A 6,859-nucleotide genomic window follows, 5' to 3' on the forward strand; every position below is an offset into this window, starting at 1 on the left:
TGACCTAGTGCTTTTCCCTACTTTCTTCAATTTAAGCCTAAATTTTGCAACAAGAAGCTCATGATCTGAGCCACAGTCAGCTCCTGGTCTAGTTTTTACTGACTGTATAGAGCTTCTCCATCTTTGGCTGCAGAGCACAGTCAATATGATTTCTATGTTGACCGTCTGGTGATGTCCATGTGTAGAGTCGTCTCTTGGGTTGTTGGAAAAGAGTGTTTGCTACGACCATCGTATTCTCTTGACAAAATTCTACCAGCCTGTGCCCTGCTTCATTTTGTACTCTAAGGCCAAACTTGCCTGTTATTCTGGTTATCTTTTGGCTTCCTACTAAAAAGGCTACTATTTTATTATTGATCACCATTAGGAGAGGTGCAGAATTTGTGCAGACAGAGGCTCATGTATACTCCATGTGTACCATGCCTTTTTCTCTTGTAAGGAACTCAAGGCGGCTTGCACAATGCTTGGCCCAATTTGATGCTCACAACAACCCTGTGGGGAAAGACACGCAGAGAGTCTCTGTCTGGCCCAATGTCAGTTGCTGAGCTGCACAGCCAGGCAGGGAGTAGAAGCCGGATCGCCACAGCTTCAGCCCCAGCCCCGCACGCTGAACCGCTGCCCGCACCGCTGGGGGAGCCTCGCCGCCTCACCCTGTCCCCGCACTCATAAGCCTCGTCCTGCCAGTGCAAGGTGACCAAGCGAGCAAGGAATCCGAGTCCGGCGGGGGCGACTGTGGCAGCCAAGGGCCCGATCCGCGGGGATGGTGCCCCAGAGTCAAGCGGGAAGGGTGTGCGCCTGCTGGGCTGCTCCTCCAGATCAGGACGGGGGGGGGCATTCCTGTGCAGGCCACCGGGCCTGGCCCAGCCGGGGGAACTTGGGGCAGGAGGGACAGAGCGGGGGGGGGCAAGGTGGGGAGGCAGCAAGCAGGACGCTGCCAAGCCCGCTGTGCACCCCCTTATTGCAATGGGCCGGGTCCGGCAGTGTGGGAGAAACGTTCCGCCTGCAAGAGGCCACCTCTGCCCTTCCAAGCGAACAGACCTTCCGGGGAAAAAGGGCAGGAAAGGACTGAGCCTCCCCTTCTGGTGGCCATCCCGGGTGGAGAGGGAGAGAAGTGACGACACAGGCACCATCTTAGTCGCGTTTTTTTACATATAGTTAAGCACGCCGCCATTTTAGTAGTGGCCGTCCTTCCAGAGGCATTCTGTAGATGTACGAAAAGGAAAAGGTGCCACTCCTGCCCTGTGCCGTTTTGTCCTGGACTACTTCCAAGGCTTCAGCCGCGATCTCCTTTTCCTGCTCAGCGTCTACTCAAAGTACAGATTAGATTATCCAGGCTTTGGTGGCAGACTTGCAGAGGGGACTCGCAGCTCCCCTACCTCGCAATGCTTTTGTGAGGATAGAAAGGGGAGAATTGGGATCGTTGTGAGCTGTCTTGGGTTAAGATTATCTCCAAGAATATTTTCATGAATACTATAGTCAAGAGACAGAAGGACTGAAAGTATTTTGTGGGAAGGGCTAGCCATGATGCCCAAGGGTGTCTGCCTTCTCCCCCCTGGCTCTCATTCTTTTCTTCTCTTTTCTTTCTCCTCTACCATTAAAAACGCTGGTGTGTGCTGGTTGCATTCGAGAGGAGTAAAACGCGGCTCCCTCGACTTCTGCTGCCGCCCCCCCCCCCTTTCTGGAATATCAGCGACGGAGCCCTTTCGCCCCTCCTGGGAAACAGGCTAAAGCTGGAACTGGAAATGCCGCAATCCAGCTCTTCACTTTTGCAACTCTAGACATGCTCCTGCGCGGAGACAGGCCACTCCCAAAATGGCTGAAGGGCAAGACCCTCCCTGGGCCGCACACTACCAACATGGCTAGGCCCGAAGGCGCGTCACTTCTCCGCGCCACAGGCGCCTTGGTTTTGACGTCACGCCCAGCATGGCTGCCTGAAGGCGATGTGAGGCTTCTTGCTGCCCTTCGTGCCTCTCCTGCCATGGCCGCCCGAGGGAAGGGAAGGGCTGTTCCTCCCCCCTGTCTACGGGGGCGGGGGGTTCCGCTGCCCCACCGCGTCTCTCGCCCCCCCACCCCCCAGGCAGGGGCCCCCGGCCCCTCCATGAAAGTCCGGGCAGCGATGCTGCCTCCAGCTGAGAGGCTCCGGGAGGCCGGGCGGGCCTTGCCGGAGAAGCCCCGTTCTCACGTGCATGTGCAAAGCAGCGCTGTGGCTTGCCTTGGATGGGGGCGGGTCCTCCCTGCCCCCCCCCCACCCCCGCACCACTCCGGGAATCAGACAGAGGGCTCGGCTTTCATCGGCGCAGGTAGGATGCCCGTTGAGGCAATGCGGGCCCGTTTCCAGAGGAATTTATGGGGGAGCGTGCCCCGTTTCAGGGCCAGAATGCCAGCTTCCCCGCTGGCACACGCAGTATTCAATTATCTGCTCTTGTTAGAGTGGAGAAGGGCTGTAGAGGCTCTCAGTTATACCATCCCATCTCTTGAAATACACAAGGGAACTCAGATATAAGAAAGGTGACCCCCCCCCCCCAGGGGGTGGAGATCCCCCATCCACTTTCCTCCTTGGAAATGCCTTTGACCCACTTCCAAGGTGGTTCCAATGAAGTGAGGAGGTTGTACGTGGCAACCATTTTTCTCACCAGTAATCCTTGACATTGATCCCTTTTTTAGTATTATGAACCTTTACGTAACACATTTCTAGTACGATGAATATTTTCTGTATTGGAAAGTGAATAAGCTGAGCAGTCCTTGTTCTTTGCACTTTTGTGGAGGTCTCCGTTATTTTTGGGAGGTTCCCCAGGAAGGGACAAAATGGATAGAGGTGAGCAAACACGCACATGCATGTCATTATCTTGAAAAACTTAGAAACATAGAAACAGTGAGTCAGAAGGAGCCTCCCAGGCCATCTAGTCTGACCTCCGGCACCAGCTGGCTCCGCTCACGACATGCCCACCATGTGCACGTCCAGTCTATCCTTAAACACCCGCACCGATGGGGCCTCAACGACCTCTCGTAGAAGCCCATTCCACACCCTCGGGGTCCTGACTGTCAGGAAGCGCTTCCTGACATCCAAATGGAACCTTGGCTCCCTGAGGTTTGCTCCATTGGAGCACATCCTGACTTGCTCTGCAAGGGAGAACAGGGCTCTACCCATCTCCATGTGACATCCCCTCACATACCTGTATGTTGCCAACAGATCCCTTCTAAGTCTCCTCTTCTCCAGGCTGAAGAGACCCAGTTCCCTTAGGCTCACCTCATACCCCATCCCCTGCAAACCGGCCACCAACCTTGTGGCCCTACGCTGCGCTGACTCTAACCTGGCTATATCCTTTCTGTAATGAGGGGCCCATAACTGAGCACAATACTCCAGTTGCGGGAGCACCAGAGTTGTATAGAGTGGTAGTAATATCTCTCTTGAACTAGAAGCCACGCTTCTGGCTATGCAACCAAGGGTGGCGTTCACCCTCTTGACCACCGCATCACACTGCTGACTCATTTTTAGCCTGCAGTCAAGCACCACCCCGAGGTCCCTTTCACAATTGCTGCTCTCCAGCCACTTGTCACCTAACCTTTACTTATGACACCTATTCCTATGCCCCAAGTACAAAAAAGAGTTGGAATGGCCAGTTCTGAACAGCTGCTCTTGTTTTGATCAGTGTCCATGTTGGAAAGCTTACTTAACATGCCCTTTTTATGACACTTTCAGCCTTCATATAGATTGGATCTTCCTTTGGTCAGCGTACCTAAGAGAGCGACACCGTCAAAATCATCTGTTTGCCATCTCAAGGACAATATCTGAGAGATAATTTTCAGTGTGAAGGTTCTGGCTATGGAAGAGAACACAGGCGTAAGTACATCCACTTTTCATGTCTCTCTTCATGTAAACGGCAGCTTGATGGCCTGTGATAGTGTAGTTCTTGTGAAGCCTATCTCAGGCAGGAGCCACCTGAGAAAATCCTTCCCTTCGGTTATCAATCTGCACGCAGTTTTACCAATCTTGTTGACATGGTTTCTTGTTTGATGGGGGCAATCCATCTGAGTTAAATTTAGGAGCGCAATGTTGGGCACAAAGTCATTTGGTGGGGTAGAGGCGGACGTTCTTCCTTTGTTTTCCCCCATGCAGTAGACAGTCCGCATCAGAGGGCCCCGAGAAGAATCTCACACGAAGGCCACGTCTCGTTTGCAGCTGGGGTTGACTGCTCCAGGGCCCCGAAGACAACAACCACGCACTTGATATCCCAGAGCGTTCGTCAGAGAAACCACGAGCATCAGACCGTGATCGACGACGTGTTCTCTGCTGGAGATGGAGAGCGGCAGACAGACCGATTCACGCAAAGTAAGTGTCTGACCTGCTGCTGCCAAAGACCTTGCCAGCAGAATTGTTCCTGCAGACGCAGCCCGTGTGAGCAGGATATTCTCTACGACCTCTTTTAAATCTTTCCGGTTGACATTTCCGACGTAGCATCCTCTTATGAGTGACTTGGGTGAGGATGGGTTCCCTAGTGCACCTGCTGAAGCTGCCGTCACTCCTTCCGTGTGCCATGTCCTGGGTGGTAAAAGGAGGTCACCCCTCCAGATACAGAAACAGCAGTGCCAGAATCCTCTAGATTGCCTTGGGCACAACCCCATGCATGTGCAGACAGAAAGAGGGCCTGCAACTCCCACGGTTCCACAGTGGGCCGGGGAACCACGTGAGGCTTAACATACGTAGACTTCCACCATGATTCATTTTCCCCACCTTTCGTGAACCTGCTCCACCACTGTCCAGCCTATGATTTTGAGTAACCGGTCCTGATGAGCACTGGACAATACTAACCACTCCTCTTATGTTTTGACCTTTCAGGGAGATGCTGGCAGTCCTATCATTCATGAGGCCAATGCCAGGAAGGAGCTGCGCTGGACTGTAAGCTGGGCACTAGCTGTGCTGAGAAGGAGAAACCCGAAGTCTAAACGAGGGTCCCATGGGTCGAATCGCACCTGAACGGAGCCCATGACAGGACCCACTCCCCTCCTGCATGAATGCGGGGACTTTCTTTGCAGCATGCTGGCATTCTTTCATTGAAAGTGAGCAAAAGACCATCATGATGTGAAGCCTGTTTCGGAGCTGGTTTTTCCTCAGTGGTTCTTTTTGCGGCTTCTCATGTCATTTTGCCTGAGGCAGAAATCTTCAGCCATCACTGAAACAAAACAGGACCATATCTAAAAATTGAATGGGAGCTGCTCTGTCGGTCCATCCGATGTGTGCCACAGTGTCTCTAGAAATTAGTATTAAATCATTGTGCTAGGTTTTCTGATGAGTCCTAAAATTAGCAATGAATTTGATAACCTTGGAGCCACCCAGAAAAACAAAGGACCAAGTAGGACATAAGGATGTGGTCTGAGCTGGTGTAAATACAGCTTCACTGGAGCGGCTGAGATTCATGTGATTAGAGTGCTGTGCTCTTGGCGTCAGGTTCTGTCATTCTTAGGGATGTCCTGCCTTTGCCCATGTATCTGAAAATCACTCCACTAACCGTTACTGAGCCTGTGGAGTTGTATATATTCACACTGTGAGCTTGGGTGGACTTTGGTAGACATGGGGCGGGGGTGACCCCTCACAATGGAGCTGAAAATTCATTGTTGCTGAAAATTTCCTTATCAAATAAGCTTTTATTAATTGAACTTGTAATATATCTTTGGGGCTGGATGGCCCTTTGTTAGTTAATGATTTTATTTTAACCTCTTCCTCATAAACTGTAAGTATAAAAAGTCAATTCAATATCCCACCTCTCCCGACTTCCCTTGCTTTATTTTGCACTAGATTCAGGAGTTTACTGTCATCTTGTGATTTAAGACTTATCTCCCTGATGTAAAGTGTGGATTCGCTGTGTGCTGCACTTTGCTGATCCTGAATCCCTCCTCATTTTCCTGCTCTCACGTACCGGGCTCCTATTGGATTGACTTTGCCATTTCAGCTCTGTGACCCGTTCTAACTGCAGCATGTCAAGAAAGGGCATTAGCTGGAGGAAGGGGCCTTCCTGCCCTTCCCTTTCATTGCCCGCTGCAGCCTGGGGAGCAGGGGCTGCAGCCCACACTGTGGAATACACAACGCAGGCCTGGTGTCACAAGTCAGTGGTCCAATCACGGGTCCTGTAACTAGTCAAACGATTGATCGATTTTATACTCTGTCCTCTTACTAGCGCTCCAGGATGCTTTACAACAAGAACCAATAAAATGGCACAGTATCCATCAATTCACAAAAAAATCACACTTAAAAACAATTGGACATTAAAATGGCGGGAGAAAAATAGAATAAAAATCTCAAGGAAGGTTGGGAACCAACAAGACAAACCCTTCATTTAGTGGGCAAATGCATCTGCAGAGCTGTTGCAGAAAGTGGAGGATACTGAGTGGAAGGCGTGTCTTCTCGATAGCTATTGGACCTTGAAGCCTCTAAAAAGGCTATCTTATTATTGATCACCATTAGGAGAGGTGCAGAATTTGTGCAGACAGAGCCTCGTGTATACTCAATGTGTACCAAGCCTTTTTCTCTTGTAAGGAACAGCCCTGTGAGGTAGGACGGGCCGAGACTCTGTGCCTGGCCCAGGGTCAGCCCAAGGGGGTCTGCCTTCTCCCTCCTCTGTTCTCATTCTTTTTTTCCCCTCTTTTCCTTCTTCTCTACCATAAAAAACCCCTCGGAAGACAGGATGACTTTTGAGTTAAAAGGCTGGTGAAAACCTCAGCTTGGCTTGGCTTGTACCGGGGCTGGCAGGCGCAGGAGGCCGCAATTCCCGGCAGTGGCCACAGGAGGGCACTCCAGGCGCGCCGCTGAAGCCTCCGTTGCTGCGCGTAGAGCCACACTCACACCTTCCCCCCGTTGGACAAAGCC

General features: G+C 51.7%; 1 long non-coding RNA gene across 2 annotated transcripts; it reads left to right on the top strand.

The window, feature by feature from the left end:
- Positions 1–2,164: 2,164 nt before the first annotated feature.
- Positions 2,165–5,756, top strand: LOC123023149. 2 transcript variants are annotated; one of them, XR_006414645.1, is made up of 4 exons: positions 2,165–2,179; positions 3,648–3,838; positions 4,118–4,327; positions 4,835–5,756. It is a non-coding gene; the product is annotated as an uncharacterized LOC123023149 (long non-coding RNA). The 2 variants fall into 2 exon arrangements; XR_006414644.1 differs by lacking the exon at positions 2,165–2,179 and adding an exon at positions 2,228–2,297 and having other exon boundaries at positions 3,698–3,838.
- Positions 5,757–6,859: the final 1,103 nt, after the last annotated feature.

Source organism: Varanus komodoensis, unplaced genomic scaffold (assembly GCF_004798865.1).
Source record: "Varanus komodoensis strain SLA01 unplaced genomic scaffold, ASM479886v1 scaffold2, whole genome shotgun sequence".
Lineage (NCBI taxonomy): Eukaryota > Metazoa > Chordata > Lepidosauria > Squamata > Varanidae > Varanus > Varanus komodoensis.